Source organism: Tupaia chinensis, unplaced genomic scaffold (assembly GCF_000334495.1).
Source record: "Tupaia chinensis unplaced genomic scaffold, TupChi_1.0 Scaffold000086_1, whole genome shotgun sequence".
Taxonomy (NCBI): domain Eukaryota; kingdom Metazoa; phylum Chordata; class Mammalia; order Scandentia; family Tupaiidae; genus Tupaia; species Tupaia belangeri.
The window spans coordinates 2,276,809-2,295,471 of record NW_006159548.1 but is presented as its reverse complement, the minus strand read 5'-3'; the positions used below and the strand labels follow the sequence as shown (position 1 = coordinate 2,295,471).

The 18,663-nt window shown below is 39.9% G+C and overlaps 1 protein-coding gene across 2 annotated transcripts in view; it reads left to right on the top strand.

The window, feature by feature from the left end:
- The window catches only part of ADAMTS3 (ADAM metallopeptidase with thrombospondin type 1 motif 3), a 294,220-nt gene that overhangs the window by 187,994 nt on the left and 87,563 nt on the right, over positions 1-18,663 (top strand). The gene's annotated exons all lie outside the window — the stretch shown is intronic.

The following is an 18,663-nucleotide window of genomic DNA, read 5'->3' as shown; positions in this document are numbered from 1 at the left end:
CTACGTGGGAGTCCAGCGACATAGCCATTATGCCAACTGCTGGTTCCCTTTTCTTGAGTGATTTTTGCTGTAGGGTGTGTGTGCTCACGAGAAAGAGAGAAATCACCCCCCCGGGGGGACGGCCACGCTACAATCCCTTCTCCTTCATTCTCTTCTTGGGATCTTGGGCATGCACACGTGCCCGTGAGTTTAAGCCACCAGGTTTGGGACGCGAATCGTGGTTGACAACATGGGAGTCCAGTGACATAGTCATTATACCAACTGCTCGTCCCTGATTACTACTTTTAAGACTATTTTTAAGATTTATTTCCTCTCTTAGATTAAAACACAAAGTAGGAGCCAGGAGATGGCACAAAGGTGATGTAACTGGGTTCACACAGGAAAGGTCCCGGGTTCACCTCTTGGGACCTCTTTAAGCATACTAAATCACCCATGATCCAAGATGGCCAAAACTGGGGTTGGATCATGGTGTGAAGTCCCTATTGGTGGTGCCTATTTTCCGGTCTGCCTTTCAAGGAAATAAACTTTAAAAATTAAAAAAAAAAATGTAAAGGTAATCTATGACACATTGATCACTTCACCATTATAGTCAACTTTCAAATACCAATGTAAAGGATAGATATCTAAATTGAGAAATCATTAATTGTCTCTATCTGCTTGGAAAGCACTGAGGAATCACTTCCTGTCACTAACACAAGTATCTGGCTTTGCCCTCTCTCTGGCTTCATCCTGCAGGTAACAGGATGATACAACTGGACAGAAGAGAAAATGAAGCTTGGGAATTCCTATGAATAAACCTGAAAGTGATAATTAAGAATTAATTTGAATGATATTCCAAAGATAAGCCTGAAAATTACAATTAATACCTTTTTCTCTTCTCACTTTCTCTCTCTCTCTCTCCTACTCTCAAGGAAATAATGATTCAGTTACCAGCAAGAGGCTTTTGTGGAATCCAATGTGGTAACCATGTAGGGATCTAGGACAGCTACTGGGTCACTAGAAAAGTCACGATACATTTTTGCACAGAAAAACAGAAAAATGTCATGACTTTTCTGACAACTCAGTATTTCATATTCAAAAACAATAAGGTAGTAAGAATGATTGCAGGGAAAAAGTAAAATTAAATGAAAATTGAGTGTATAAAGCAGGGTATTCTCTTAATAGCAAAGGTCTGTAAACAATGATCTTCAAGGGCATGGGCATTTTAGAGAAGTTAATTTTATAATCAGTGTTTAGAGAAAACGGATGAGAGAAGTGGCTTGGTAAAGTGGCTGAGAGCATGAATTCTCATACTAGAATGTTTGAATTCAAGTCTCCCACTTATACTATTGTAATTGTGTGACCATGAGAAACTTATCCCCCTGTCTGCCTCAGTGTCTTCATCTAACATAGGGAATACTGGGACCAGCCAGTGGTGTAGTGGTTAAGGCAATTGGATCCCACATGGCTGACTTGAAAGCAGGTTGAGTCCAAGACCCTGGCAGCTTAAAAATCACACTGAGCACATGTGCATGTGTGTCCAAAATCCTGAGAGGAAAATGGAGGATAAGGGATTGTGACATGGCCATCCCCCAGGGGTAGGGGTGATTTCTCACTTTTTCCCTCCCCCCCCCCATCTCTCTGGCAAGCACATGCACCCTATAGCAAAATGACTAAAACAAAAAGAGAGAGAGAGAGGGGATAATGGGCAAGGAAAGAGATAGCTTGTATAGTCTTGGACATTCTGAAGTTGTAGTTCCAAATAGATATGGATGTGGAATGTCTAGCAGAACGTTAGAACATGTGTCTGGAGCACAGGAGAGATTTTTAATTTACTGTTGTAAATTTGAAAACATTACTAAGAATTATAGTTTCTGTGGAATTTAATTGTAGGAGGTTGTAGAGTTTCCTATGATAAAGTTCTATCAAGCATGAGGTGATTGATAGAGATACATAGGACTAAGACTGATAGTGCTGAGTTGTCAGGGATGAAAGAACTGGAGGGGAGGATGTTGTACAGTGACCTTGGGACACGAGGATGAAGGTGCAGAGATTGGAAAGTTGACCCAAGAGAGCACAATCATGAAGAAAAAAATATACATATATGAGAGTATCAATACGCAAACTATTCATTGGAATTTTAGTGTGATTTTGTGATGGTGCCACTTTGCAAATGTCTGTTAATGCCAATCAGCCTTGAAATCATCTTAAAGCCTGTACAAGGTACATATTTAATATAAAAATCTTGTTCCTACAAGATCCTGCCTGTCCTTCTCTTCTAGTATATTCTCTGCTGCTTAATAACTTAATACCTGAAACTGGGTGAGTTATGAAAGTAGAGGTTTTTTAAGCTTAGAGTTTGGAAGGCTACAGGCCAGTGAACTTATCTAGTAAAGGCATTCTTTCTGGCAGGGACTCTGCAGAGTTCCATGGCAACTCATAGCATCATGTGGCAGGACAGAGCAAGAGTGGGCATTTCTGGACTCAGGGCCTCTGTGCTTTTCTGTGTCTGTGGTCTCTGACTCATTCACTTTCTTTATAAACCAACCAGGATTCAGTCATGGGAGTCCCAACCTACCCAAAGATCCCATATCATGACACCATGTTGGATTAGTTTTCACCCTCTTAATCCCATCACAATCAAATTTCATCACATGAGGTTTTGAGGGACACATTCAAATCATAGCAACTACTAATCAGTTAAATGCATAGTCTCTCTTACTTAAAATTTTGATAATGCTGCTGTTATTACCACCATCAATAAGACACTTATAATCCCACATTTTATAAGACTTATGTGTGCATGTTTATGTCACTATCTGTTATATAAAAAATAATATATTATTTTATTTCACATAATAATCATCAATAAAACACTTATGATCATCTAATCCCACATTTTATAAGACTTATGTGTGCATGTTTATGTCACTATCTGTTATATAAAAAATAATATATTATTTTATTTCACATAATAATTATGTGAGATAATATAATTTTTTAGATTTTTTTCCTTTTTTTTTTTTTTTTGTTGCTGCTATAGGGTGTGTGTGCTTGCTGGAGAGACAGAGACAAGGAGACAGAAAGCGAGAAATTACCCCCCAGGGGAGAAGGCCATAGCATAATCCCTTCTTCTCCATTCTCCTCTGGGGATTTTGGGCACACATGCATACTTGCCTGATCTGAGTTTTAAGCCACTGAATCCAGGACTCAAACTGCAATTGACTATATGGGAGTCTAACAGCATAATTATTAGACCATCTACTGTTCCTGAGATAATGTAATTTTTACTTGACAGATGAAGAAAGCTTGGGAAAGGGAACAGTAAAAAAAAAATAGAAAAAGAAATTCATTGTTTGCTTACTATATGAACACATAAAAGATCTTAGAAGAATGTTCCAGGATAAACCAGCCAATACAGCAAAATATTTTGCAGTACCTTTTAGTCTGGTGTTTTCAGGTTTTTGCCATAAGGTGTGTGGACTTGCTGAAGAGAGATAGAAAAAGAAAGTGAGAAGTCATCCCCCAGGGAGGACGGCCACACCACAGTCCCTTCTCCATTCTCCCCTCAGGATTTTGGGCACGCATGCGAACATACTTGGCATGAGTTTCAAGCCACCAGGTCTGGGACTCAAACTGTGGTCAACTGGGAGTCTAGCACCTTAACCCCAATGCCAGTTTCTGGCCCCCCCCTCTGTGTATGTGTGTGTGTGTGTGCGCACACGTGTGTGTGTTTTCACAATGTAAAAATTACCAGATTACTGGCAGGCAGGGATTGCAGTGTGACTGTTACATGGGAGGTGCTTTTTCACGTTCGTTCATTCTTTCTCTTTCTCTCTCTGGCGAGTATACGTGCCCTGAGGCATTTTTATTTTTTTAAAAAAGAAAATATTGGCAGGCTTCTCTTTGGCCATATATGCTCATTCATGTAAGACTGCACCTTTCAACAAATAGCATTTACTACTCAGAGTCCTACAAAAGGTATCTTTACTTAAATGAAGACATGAAAGCAAATGTCTTGTTTTACATCCTGTTCTGCTGGGTAGAGCAGCAGTCAAAAATTCGGAAAACAAAAATCACTGCAGAGACATTTACTCTGACCTGTGTTAACTGCTGTGGAATCTTAGGAGACTGTGGTCTTCCTGGTTGAAGGTGTGTACCTTTTTCAGCAGACTCTGGCATTACTTGGTGTAAGCTTCATCAGGGTAACACCATCACTGTCAGGGTGCCATCAGGAGGTAGAAAAAAATCCACTTATGGTGTAAAAGGCATGTTCCAAGATTGTTATACACAGGGGGACTCTAGAAGGACAAATAAAAGCAAATGACATTGTGGCATTCGGAGCAACTCTGTAACTGTATGGCCTTAGTCAAAACAGGATGGGGACAATGTGGACTGTCAGCATCTGCTATCAACAACCTGGAGTGACCAGCAAGCCACTTTGCTTATGCAGGTGGAGCCGGGGCAGTGACTGTTTCCCTCCTGCACTCCCCTTGTTAGTATTCTCCCCAATGTACTGTAATGAGTAGTCTGCATTCGCTATGTACAGATTAATCCTAATGCTAATCACACTTAATCTTTGAGTATAATTCACTGATTTTGCCAACTTTTTATAAACAAAAGGCTAATTCATTTTTATTCATGATAGCTCATTGATAATGTGGTGTGTATTCAGAGTGATATAATTACTAATAATTAGGCATCTTCATTCAATTACCATTGTCAGGTGGTATGCATTTCATCAACATTGTTGTCATATCCTCAAAAATGTCATTAAATCAAACAAGGTGTTTCTAGCACCTTCAAATTCAAATGGAGTCTAGTATCTGGGGTGGAGGGATTAATTGTGCTCTTTCTCTGAAAGATTTAGCAATTCTCTGTGTGTGTGTGTGTGTGTGTGTTTGTGTATGTGTGTTTTATTTTTTTATTTTTTTATTTTTTATTTTTTTAGAGGTTTTTCACTATAGGGCGAATTCATTCGCCAGACAGACAGAGAGAGACAGAGAGACAGAAAGCGAGAAATCACCCCCCAGAGGGGATGGCCACGCCGCAGTCCCTTCTCCTCCATTCTCCTCTCGGGATCTTGGGTACACACGCACATGCACGCGGCGTGGGTTTTAAGCCACTGGGTCCGGGACACGAACCGCGGTCGACTACGTGGGAGTCCAGTGACATAGCCATTATGCTAACTGCTGGTTCCCTGATTTTTATTTTTTTGAGAGGTTTTGGCCTTAGGGAACATGCAGTCGCCAGAGAGAGACAGAGATAGTGAGAGGGAATGTGAGAACTCACTGCCCAGAGGGGGTGGCCATGCTGCAGTCCCTTCTCCTCCATTCCCTTCCCAGAGCTGAACTGCGTTTACCCATGTGGAAGTCCAGCGATGTAACTGCTACACCATCTGCTGACACTGTATTTTTTATATGGATGACCTTTCCTCCATATTGCCTATCCATACAACATTCGCATGCTCAGGATACCACATGTTATTAAAATAACTCATAAAACTGAACTCCTTGTGATTTCATTAGTGTAAATCAAATGTACCATACCCTCAGTTACTATATACTGTGTTTTGAAGAACCCCAAATAACTCACTACCTTTAGTACATTTATTTGCATGATAATACCTTGAGATTCTGGGTGCTGATCCCAAGAATTAGTGATTCTTATGCACACGAGAGTGTCCTAGACAGACTGTTTCTTTATTCCCTTTAAGTTTAGCTATAATGACAGCTGGCTTGATTTAAAGACCTATAAAGTATACTAAAGGAGTGTCCAGCATACATAAATACCCAAGTAGTTTATATCATGTCAGTGGTATGGAGGAGAGGCCTTTGAAGAATGATCTCATAGGCATCTTTGGCAAAAATCTGGCACATGTCCTATGTACTCTAGTAAGGCTTATATTAAGTAGATATTCCACCCCTAAGAAGTAAATTTTTTGGACTGATTTACAGTGTTTTTGTTATCAAATCACTTTTTGGGGAGAAGGGAAGACATACTTTGTGGGAGGCCATTAGCCATTCTCGCATAAATCTTTTTTTTTTTTTCCAGTTTAGATTGGTAGAGAATGTCTTTCTGAGATTTTTATGACATTCTACACAATTTCATATTTTTAATGCTTATGTGTCAAACAAAGTCTTTGGCATATGATAGGATATATTTAAATCACCTTTATCCCCCCCCTTGATCTATAGCATATATACAGTAAAATTCACAAATCTTGAGTTTTTAGCTTGCTATATTTCAGTTAATGGTTTGTCCCCCAAAGGTTTATGTTAGGATTTGGTCCCCAGTGAAATGGTGTTGGGAGGTGATGAGACCTTTAGAGGGTAAGGTCTCATGGGTGGTTATTGAATCATAGAGCCATAACTCTCATGAATGAATGTCTCCTGGAAATGAATGAGTTTTAGCTCTTATGAGAGGAGTTAGTTCTCTTGATAGCATGTTGCGATAAAGGGAAGATGGCTGCCCCAGATCTCTCTCTGCATGCTCTTGCCATCCTCTCTGCATCTGTCAGCCATGTTGTGATGCTGGTCCTGTGCGTTCACACTGTCTAGCCACCAGAAGCATGAACTAAGTGAGCTGTCATTCTTTATAAATCACGCAACCTCAGGTATTTCTGGGAGCAATATAATAGCAGATTAAGATATAGCTCAGTGAATCTTTAGAAATGTAACTACCACACATTTAATTTACTGCTAAGCAAAGCAAGCCAGACTATGAAAGAGAGACATTATATGTCCCCACTCAATATATACCAAATATCAGCACTCTATGGTAGAAACTGAAAGATTGGAAGCATGGTAATTACTATAGGTAATCACGATTAATTCTATCAACATAGTGTGGTTTGAGCATTTTAATGAAATATATGTGTGTGTGTGTGTGTATATATATATGTATATTTTAGAGTGTTTACTTCTTTTGTCTAGCTGCTTTTGCATAATATTGTATCTACATGGTCTACCATATTGTTGCATATAGTCGTATTTTTTTATTGCTTTATATTGTTTTATTTTTTAAAATTTACCATAATTTATTCAACCAATCTTTAGTTTCAGCTATTGTAAAAAGCTGAATATGTTTGTACATGTATTATGGTGCTATGCACATGTACTCATTTCTATTTTGTTTTTGTAGAGGAGTAGAATTACTGTGTTACAGGGTATACATGTAACTTTAGTAGATAATGCCAAGTGATTTTAAAAGTTTTGAGTGGTGTTTGGTGAGGCTGAATCCCACATAGCTGAATGCATGGTTCAAGTCCCAAACATGGTGGTTTGGGAAACATGCAGGGTACATGTGTATTTATGTCCCAAATCACAAAAGGAGATGCCAGGAGAAAGGATTGCAGTGTGGCCATCCTAATTTTAATCACTGCAGTGAGGATGTTTTACCTGACTTTATTTTTTTTTCCTTTTGTCTGACAATTTTGTAAAACTTCATATATGTCTATGGGCTATTAGACTGTTATTTTTCTGAAGTGTGTGTTTCTAAGGACATTTTTAAAAATCGAGATGTCAGTTTTGTTCTCGTTTGGTAGGCGTACTTTATTTACTAGACGTGAATACTTTCTCTGATGTGCATTGCAGGTATTTTCTACAGCTCTGTGACTTAATAATGTTTGACTGGTGATGCTTATAGTTTTCAGTAAAAAGATCTAGGACATATTTGTTAGATTTTGTTCCCCTAAGAAATGGATTTTTTTAAAAGAATTATTTTATTTAACTTTATTTATTTTAAATTGACCAGAGAGAGATAGAGTGTTGGGGACCGTGTGAGAAAGCAAGCTGCCAGATCGAGGTCTCAGATTGCAGTTGGTCCTATGGGAGTCCAGTGCCCTTGACCACCATGCCACCTGCCAGCCCTGAGAAATGAATTTTTTAATGATCTTCTAGTGGTATTGTTTTTCTCATTGCTTACTGCTAATCTATAACATGTAAGTGATTTTGTGTCGTGGCTTTGTATTCAGAGACTTGCTTCATTTATTAATTCTGAGAGTTACTCTGTATATTATTTTAGATTTTCTGTGTAAATGGTTGTATTAGCTAGACATAGTAACATGTTTATTTTTCTTTTATAAATCATATATATATATATATATATATATAAGTTTAGGAGTTGTAAAAAATAGTGTCGAGTAGATGAATTCATAAAGAGAGAATTTATGAATAATTAGAATGAGCTGTTTTGTGAAATGAACTATGTAATATAATAGTGTGTGCTTCTGTGTATATTGTGATAAGATATAATTCATTTAACTGTACTTCTACTCTTGAATATGAAAGCTGTCTACAGTTTTTCTTTGATGTTATCACTTTTGATATTGTTAGACTTCAGTGACAGCTAGTGTTTTTTTTTCATTCTTTCGTGTTTCGTACATTCACATATTATGATCCATTTACAACCTTATTTTCTCTAAATCCAAACCATTTACCTGCTGATTTGTTCACTCATTATTTAACAAATGTTCTTGATTACTTGGTCACTGGCTTTTTTTTTTTTAATTGATTTTGCTATAGGGTACGTACATTTACCAAAGAGACACAGATGGAGACAGAGAGAGGGACAGTGAGAAATCACCCCCTGGAGGCGGTGGCCATGCCACAGTCTCTTCTTCTCTATTCTCCTCTCAGGATTTTGGGCATGTATGTTCACAGCACCTGGGGCAATTTTCAAGCCACCAAGTTTGGAACTCTAACTGCTGTCAGACATGTGAGACGCCATGCCATCTGCTGGCCCTGGACTTTTTTTTTTTTTTTTTTCTTAAGTATATTCCCCCATCCCACTCCTTTTTGAAATGGACTCAATTATTAGTTAACAGATTATTGTTTAAAATAAGAATAGTATGCCAAGAACATTTCTGTCCCTTTGTCTTTAGTCCTATGGAGTCAATGGAAAGAAGAGTTTGAAGCAGATAGGATAAAGGCATACTCTCACATATCAGAGTTGGGGTATTGTTTTGAACAATACCCAGTTTTCAGCCTTGTGTGTCTTAGTCCACCTGTGTTGCTGTAGCAATATATTACAGACAGGGTCATTTATTTATTTTTATTTATTTATTTATTTTTTTTGAGAATTTTTTTTGCTATAGGGCGCGTGTGCTCGCCACAGAGAGAGACATAGAGACAGAAAGTGAGGAATCACCCCCCAGGGGGGATGTTCACGCCGCAATCCCTTCTCCTCCATTCTCCTCTTGGGATCTTGGGCACGCACGCACACACACCCAGCGTGAGTTCTAAGCCACCGGGTCCAGGACGCGAACTGCAGTTGACTATGTGGGAATCCAGCGACATAGCCATTACGCTAACTGCTGGTTCCCTGGACAGGGTCTTTTATTAAGAGTAGAATCCTTCTCACAGTTCTGTGGGCAGTGAAGTCTAAGACCAAGGCATTGATCAGCATCGGTGCCTAAGGGCTGCCTCCAAGGTGGTGCCTCATGGCTGTGTCTTCATGTGGTAGACAGCCAAACGGCAAGTGGGGGTGAACACTGCTTTGTCCTACTGTAGAAGAATGGAATACAATGAATCTATTCCCATAGGCCCTTTTTGTAACCCATTCGTGAGGACCAAGCCTGTGTAACATTTTTGTCTTCTTGTCTCTTACTACCACCTCAGTGAAGTTAAATTTTCCGCAGGAAATTTGGAGGGGATACCACCATTCAAGCCATAGCAGTGTTTTATGAAGTTATGTGCGATGGTGAGATTTATTATCTGTGACTGTTTTTTGTTCTATCACAAACTTATTCTGAAGTCTATTGAACAAGATGCAAATATAATACATGAATTTACCCTTTGACCATCTCTCTCCCCCTCTCTTTGTTTCCTTCTTTTTATTTATTTATTGTTTGTTTTTAATTGTAATAGAAAGTACTCTGGGACAGCTGAATATATTGGTTAAAGTTAGATGAGTTGATGTCAGTTGAAACCTTGGTGCAAGGAAGATTTTGAACAGTTTTCTTCAGGATTTATTTTTAGGTATTGTTTTGTTAGGTGGGCAACTGGCTAGGCCAATGAAATAAGTAAAATGGCAGAAATAATTGGACTATAGGGACCAGCAGGTGGCGTGGTGGTTGGGACGCTGGACTCCCACATGTCAGAACACAATTCAAGTCCCAGACCTGGTCGCTTGCTTTCTCACTTTTGCTCTCTCTGTGTCTCTCTCTAGTCAAGTTAAAAGATAAATGAATAGATAAAATTAAAATAATTCTTAAAAGAAATAATTGGACTGGATAATGAAAAATAACTACACCTATTCATTTAGAGAAAAAAAGTAAAACTAAGACAGGAAAGGAGATACATGGTTTAGGTGACTCAATGGCTAATGAAAAAAAGGCTTAGCTTTAATGAAGAAAAGAAATTTGCACTGACAAAAGTTCTTGGTGTAAACATTAACGATCATTTAAGTGACTGCACATAGAATAGGTGAGAAGACAGAAAATGGTGAAAGAGAAGTTGCATTCCAGTATTTAGAACCTTAAAGATGATACTTGATACAGAAATGCAGATAGAGTGTCAAACCTAAGAATATTGTGTGTCAGAATTTGGTAATTGCCTGATGAAACAAGCAAAATAAAAACTACTTCAGGGAAAAAAGTAGAGCAAGGTTATTGAATGGGTATATTATGTTGAAATAAGTTAATGCTTTGAGAATAGTGATAAAAAGACATCAATGTGTAAAGGTCCTGTGATTCAGGATATGTAACTTAGAATAAAAAAATGCATTAAAACTATGAGTGAATGAGTTGTCCAAGAAACTGTTAGGTCATTGGAAAAGCAATAATGCATTTTCTCATAGAAAAAAATGTCATGACTTTTCTGATGACCCAATTGTTGTATAAGACAGAAGACCTTGGAGTCATTCACAGCCAGCTGGTGAGGTGAACAGGATCTTGCAAAGGAACCTCTAAAGAGACATCTGGACACCTCAGTGGAGAGGGATGACATGTGGAGTTGAAAATCTGAGTCAGTGAAATGTGTGATGTTCACTCTGTTAAAGAAAGAAAAATGGGCTAGGGACCAGCAGTTAGTGTAATGGCTATATCACTGGACTCCCACATAGTCGACTGCGGTTTGAGTCCCGGACCCAGTGGCTTGAACTCACACTGGGCACGTGTGCATGCGTGCCCAAGATCCTGAGAGGAGAATGGAGGAGAAGGGATTGCAGCATGACCATCCCCCCTGGGGGGTGATTTCTCGCTTTCTGTCTCCTGTTTCTCTCTGTCTGTCTGGCGACCGCATGCACCCTATAGCAAAAAACCTCTCAAAAAAAAAAAAAAAAGAAAAGAAAAGAAAAAAAAATGGGCTAGAAATGGAGATGATGTCTATAGACAAAGACTTGTTTCCACTCAGTATCTACACTGGCTGAAGCCCAGGATAGAGAGGGTTAGTGGGGAGTATCCGCAGGTCTAGGGATGAAACTTACTGTTCAATTGCAAACCAGACTGAGATAAATGTACTTGTAGGAATGTTTTATCTAAACAAATGCCTGGACTCAGGCACGGAGTGTGTAAAATATTACTTGAGCACACCTGGTACAGCATAGGGACTCTAAAATGTGAAATGAATGTGTGAATTCACACTCATCCTCTACTTTTTGGCACACTTTCTTCATGCTGCAAGTATGTTAGTAGATGATCTTTCTGATGATGTTATATGGAACAGTAAGCTAGAGGCTGAATTGCAAGCAGCTCCTGAGGGATGCAGGGGGAAAAATAGAGTTACTAGGCAAACTCCACAAATGAAAAATCACAGAAGTGGAATTAACAAGGAAGAAAGAATCTTCCAGGTCACTGAACAGCCTGACCCTCTTATTATATGGACTTGAGGCACTGCTTTGTTAAATAAGTTATCATATAATGTCAAGATTTGATTCCAGGAAATTGAAACCTCACTAGTTATTTTAAGCATGAAATGTTTTAACATAAATAATTAAGAGCACATTCAATTTTGGAGGAATTGGATGAGCAGCTTCTAAGTTTGGGCTCCAGGACTAATCTTCAGAAGGATACAGCAGACAGGCCCACCCAGGCAGGTGCTGTTGCTGCTATTAAGTCATGTCAAAGGACATGTTGCCTCCCATGACTTGGCATCAAAGCTGTTATCTGAAGAAGAAAACAAGATACTACTCAGCAACCACAGCATCTTTTCAGTGCTCACAAAGCCAGCAACTAGACCTATGACCCTGCTACAGAAACTCTTCTCTCCACAGCCATGGTTGCCATTTCTGAATTCCAGTTGTCAATATTAGTTCATCGAACTGCAAGCACACTGGGGACTGTGGTTTTAGCCACTCAGGGATGCACATCCCAAGGATGTTGAATGGGTGATAACTGCCAAATAACCATGTTCACCCCTCTGGTTTCCACAACTGCTCCTGACCCCACTCTCCCAGGTAGGTCAGAGAGGGCAAGTGTTCCATGATCCCAATAGGTAGGGCCAATGCCCTTTTTCAACACGAAGCAGTTACAGAAGGCAGACCATCCACCTTCAGCTGAATTGGGTCATCAGAAAAGTCATGATGCATTTTTGCACCGAAAAATAGAAAAGAAATCTGTCATGCCTTTTTTTGACAATCCAATAGTTATATATAAGCGAAGACCTTGCAGTAATTCTCAGCCAGCTGGTGAAGTTCGCAGGATCTTGCAAAGGACCCTTTAGGAAGAAGATCACTGCAAAAAGATCATGGAAGCCATGCTAGTGCAGCCCCTTCATCACCAGAAATAAGTGCACACACACAGAATACACAGATGTAGCTCTGCCTTCTAGAACTTGCATTTTGGAGAGAGCTCTCAGTAGGGTGACCATGTAACTTATTCTTCAAACTGGGACACTTTTGAGAGAGTGAGTGAAAGCATTACTGATGTTTATGCCAGGGTACCAGGTAGGACATAGAACTGCCTTTCTGAGCCTGTCTATAAAATATTTAAGATTCTTTGTGGGAACCAGCAGTTAGCGTAATGGCTATGTCGCTGGACTCCCACGTAGTCGACCATGATTCGCGTCCCAGACCCGGTGGCTTAAAACTCACGCCAGGTGCGTGTGCGTGCGTGCCCAAGATCCCGAGAGGAGAATGGAGGAGAAGGGATTGTGGCGTGACCATCCCCCCTGGGGGGTGATTTCTCGCTTTCTGTCTCTCTGTCTCTCTCTCTCTGTCTGGCGAGCGCACGCACCCTATAGCGAAAATCTCTCAAAAAAAAAAAAAAAGATTCTTCGTGATCTTTCTTCAGCCTCCTTTAGTGAGCACCCCTCTCAACACAAACCACTTACTTTTTGCTCATCCTCATCACAGTTCTTTTTTCCCAATATATCCGATCCCTTCAGGTCTTCCTCACCTGTTGTGCTCATTGCCTGGAATGACCCTTCCTATGTCTCTACCTGCTAACTTCTGTATGTCTTTTAAAATCCAGCTCAGATGTCACCATCTCTGTTGAAACATTCTCAGGTTCTTCCAGGCAAAGATTAGGACTTCCTCAGTATCTTAGTCTACTTAGAGCTGCTATGACAGAATACCTAAGAGGAGTGATTAGTAAAGAAAAGAAGTTTATTTGGCTCATGATCCTGATAACTGGAAAGTCCAATAGCATGGTGCTAGCATCTGCTTAACTCTGTTGAGAACCCTGTGCTGCTTGACCTCATTGGCAGTAAAGAGAAAATGCCAGTGGGCGCGTGCAGAGGAGAGACGTGCCAGCTGCCAGCCTGCTTTTTTACAAACTTCCTCTTATTGGAACTAATCAGTGAGAATTCCCTCCCTCCTGGGAGGTGGCACTAATTTATTCATGAGGAATCCACACTCTGTGCTAAACAGCACTCACTAGGTCCTCTGCCTAATACTGCCACATCCGATATCAAGTTTCTTTTCTTTTTCTCTTCTTCTTCTTTTTTTTTTTGTGAAAGGTAGTTTATTAAGTAAAAGTGAAAATGGACTCCTGAGAAGTAGGAGTGGGCCTGAGAGGACAGAGAAAGAGTGGCTCAAAGGCCCTGGAAGTTACATTCTGCAAGGTTTATAATTTTTTGATCTATGGGTAAGTCATATCAGTTGATCATTGGCTGGACCCATTGATTGTTCTCATCTCACTGACTCTATCACATATGGCTGGACCCACTGATTTATCTCATTGGGTATATCAAGTGTAACTTAATTAGCTAGATATCTCCCACTGGAAATCTACCTACATTATGCTTGGCAAGGAGTTTTTTGCCCTGATTTTTTTTTTTTTAAATCTAGCCACATAGGCAGGGGCTCCAGCCTCCTTACCTGCTTCCATTTTCTAGCTTTTTTCTGCCTCATTTTCCCCCTGAGAGGCATGATATGCATAAATATTTTGGGGGAGTTGAAGATGAATGGTCCATATTCTGTACCTGCTCATGTTGGAAAGGGGTGTTGTCCCTATCTATCAGGGTTCATGGAACTCTTGCCCTATATGATCTAGGTGAGAGAGTGGGGTCGGAGGCAGATCAGTAAGATGGTCCTGAAGTGTGTCATTGAGAGGGCTGTTGTTGGTGTTGGATGACTCACAGTAGGATTTAGCTCAAGTTCCCAAGGGGTTGAAGTCCTTGTTGTATGGTCATTTGCATTACAGTGGTGTCATCATGTTTCCAACTGGGACAGATGAGTCTTTGCTATGGGATTGGAGTAGGCTAAAGAAGCAGACTCCTGGTTGGCTCACCACAGTGTATGTTGTGGGGTGGCTTTTGTGATGATATCCATGTTCTTGGTGTTTCGGACAAAGACTTGAACAGAGCACACCAATAATGAAAGGAAAAAGTAGTTTATTAAGTAAAAGTGAAAGTACATTCCTGAGAGATAGGAGCAGGCCTAAGCCAACAGAGAAAGGGTGGCTCAAAGGCCAGGTAATCAAGTTTCAATATAGTTTTGGTGGGGACACTCAAACAATGGCACTCAATTATAAACTTGTATTAAAGTATGTTTATTTATCCTCCTCTCATATTAAGCTGTAACCTTTTCAGTGACAGGAATTGCACCTATTCTTATTTTGTTCATGAGATATAGGTTGAGTTCTGAGCTAAAAAGGTGCTCAAGAAATGTTTGGACATAGATGGAAGGAAGGAGAAGAAGAAGAATAAAAGAGAGGAAGTGGTGAGGAGAGTAAGAAATGGGAGAGAAGGAAGAAAAAAAGGGAAGGGGGAGGGTGGGAGAGAAAGAGATTATGAACCTTTTCTATTATAGTAATTCTATCATTTTTATTTGTGATGATTCTCCATGTATTAGCAGTCTTTTAGATCTTCAAACCTACATATAGAACGAGTTGAGAAATGGAATCACATATTGTCTTAAAAAATAGAATTGCTACCTGTAGGCTGAGTTTCCCTCTTGATATTTGAAGAAAATACCGGTTTTTGTTGATTCTGATGACAATGGTAGAATGTTTTCTCTACATCCAGGATGTTAGCAAATACATCACTTCTCAGCTTGCATTTCTCAGCTTGCATTGAATAGATCAGTGTGTTTAGGTGTTATGGACTAAAAATGCAAAAAAAGATCTTTCTATTCTAGAAAAATTGGAGCCAGCAGCTGGCTTGGTGGTGAAGACACTGGCTGATTATGGTTCGATTCTCAGGCCCCTGGAATCTTGAAAGTCATGCTTTGAATATGTGCGTGTGTGCCCAAAATCCTGAGAGGAGAATGGAGGAGAAGGCATTGTGGCATAGCCATCACCCCTGAGGGTTACTCACTTTTCCACTCTCTGTCTCTCCCTGGGGAGCACATATGCCTTATTGCAAAAACCTAAGGGAAAAAAAATCTCATAATCTAGAAAGATTAATTTGAATATAATAGGACCTGACTACACCACGTCTTTGCGCCACTTTCCTTATTATGAGATGATTCCTATTTTTGAATGAGTGGCTTCATCCTGGCTTTTTTTTTTTTTTTTTTTTTTGGAGAGGTTTTTGCTATAGGGTGCATGCGCTCGCCAGACACAGAGAGACAGAGAGACAGAAAGTAAGAAATCACCCCCCAGGAGGGATGGTCATGCTGCAATCCCTTCTCCTCCATTCTCCTCTTGGGATCTTGGGTACGCACGCACATGCACCCGGCGTGAGTTTTAAGCCACCGGGTCTGGGAGGCGCACCGCGGTCGACTACGTGGGAGTCCAGCGACATAGCCATTACGCTAACTGTATGTTCCCATGGTTTCATCCTGTTTATTTTTGCTCTTATTGATTTTAAGAGATGGCCTACCTTTTGCTTTTACCTTTTTAGTATGACTTGTGCAGTTTACCTCAATTTGCTGTCATCTAAATATGATTTTAAAAACTTGGTTTGTAGTTCCCCCCCAAGACTCAGTGCAAAACATTTTCAGTGGCTTTTTCAAACATTGTGTTCTTTGGATTGTAAAGCGATACTTATGTTTGCTAAGGTTTTAATTTTTTGAACTCCTTCCATATTTGTGCTAACAAGCAGCCTTTTTTTCTCCCCCTAAGAAGACCGTTTCTGTAAACGCATTTTCAGTACCTTTTGGGTCAGATGGCTTTTAATGAACAAAGAAGTTCATGTTGTTTTAGGGAAGGGTGAGCGCATATAGATATTTTTGTTTTTGTTGGACATATACCAAGGTTGCCACTCAAATTTAGACTTTTCTCCCTTCCATATTATATTATGTATGGCAAAGGCATATTTAGGATTTGATTTCTCATATAAATATAACTTCTTATTGAAAGTGTATTGTTAAGGATTTTACGCTAAACATTTCACTACTACCTAACTTCTACAAGTCCAAATAAATGTGTGTAGAAAGTCACTTAGGGAGGGACCAGCAGTTGGCATAATGGCTATGTTGCTGACTGCCATTTACTTGATCGTGGTTCAAGTCCTGGACCCGGTAACTTAAATTCATGCTGGGCATGTATGCATGCGTGCCCAAGGTCCTGGGAGGAGAATGGAGAAGGGATTGTGGCATAGCCATCCCCCCCTTGGGGGGGGTGATTTCTTGCTTTCTGTCTCTCTGTCTCTGTCTTTCTGGTGAGTGCACATGTGCTATAGCAAAAACCTCTGGAAAAAAAGTCACTAAGGGAATACTGGACAGCTGTTGAAAATTCTAAGTCATGTTACAAAGTTAACATGCCCTTGACTCCAAGATTCTAAGCTACTATATATTCACAGCAAAACCAAATAAGTGAACTCCTACTCCTAACCAGGATGGAATAAAAGAGGCTGGATTTATCTTACTGCTTTAAACAATCAGTGCTGGACAAAAACACTGGGTTGTCAGAAAAGCCATGACATATTTTTCTGTTTTTATATGCAAAAATGTGTCATGACTTTTCTGGCAGTCTAATATGTGAAACAACACTTTGTAAGAACATGGGCTGTCAAGTCAATGAATGACAGTGATCCTGAGAAAAGAGAAACAAAGAGGTCGACCTCGAGATTACTCCAGTTTGCTTCCAAGGTTTCCAGTCGGAGTCTTAGGATGTGGAACCCAGGTGGAGCCTGACATAGTCTGAGCTGAGAAGACAGAGCTGAGAGTCTAGATGGATGAATATGGCCAGCATTCACAGGACTGAGTACGGGGAGGCACACGCTGCACGGAGCTGGAACTCTCACGATCTCTAGAGGCCCCCTCTGGTATTCACCTGGGTTCAGGTCAGCACGTGAATGGATACTATGCACAGCTTAAGATCCTGATAGGATTAGAGAGACAGTGCCTCTCTATGTGCGTCTCAGTATCCTATGGGTCTAGGAGTAGTATTTGTTTTCACCAGCCAGACTAGGATATTTTGAGAATCACACAGCAGTGGGGAGTAGATGGAGGTGTTTGGCCTCAGGAGTAGAGAATAATTAGTTCCAGGTGAGCACTGCTCTAACCTGCCAAATCTTTAAAGCAAGACTTGAAAGCTACAAAATATTTTCAAGCAATTTTGTTGCATCCCAGGTGGAGACCCAAACCTTCTAGAATATGTATAGTAATGCAGATATACTCAGCAGCCAAAAAAGTAAAATTCAATATGTCGAATCTCTCATCAAAAATTCCTGGGTATGCAAAGAAAACGCATCTTATAATCACAAGAAAAATCTATCCAAGGAAACTAACCTGGAACTGGCAGAAATGTTAAAATTAACAGAAAAAAATACTGAAACAACTATCAAAGCTGTATTCCACATGTTTTAAAAAGCATGGATGTTATAAAAATCTCCCCCCCTTTTTTTTTTTTGCAATTTCCATTTAAATAATAGTGTGGGGGAGAGTATTATAAGCATGCTTATGTGGATAAGATATAACTATAACAAAGTTTCTCTCCTCTGGCATATTTTATTCCTTAGATTAGAATAGTTTTATTTTAGAAAATTTGTATCTTTAGTGGAATTTCACATTTGGAATGCTTTAATTTTATTTGAATGCAAAAAATACTATGATTTGGAGACTCAAAATTGTCTAAATAGGCATGATCTATTCTATCAGGAGCCTCCTTTCCTCTTTTTTTTTTTTTGTTTTAATTTTAGAGGTTTTTGCTTTAGGGATGTGTGCACTCACCAGAAAAAGTGAGAGAGAGAGAGAGAGACAATGAGAGGGAAAGTGAAAATTCATCCCCCCTCCAGGAGGGATGGCCACGCTGCTACAATCTTTTCTCCTCCATTCTCCTCCTAGGATCTTAGGTGCACACACACACGTGCCCATGATCCTGAAACCACCACATCCGGGACTCAAGTTGCAGTCAGA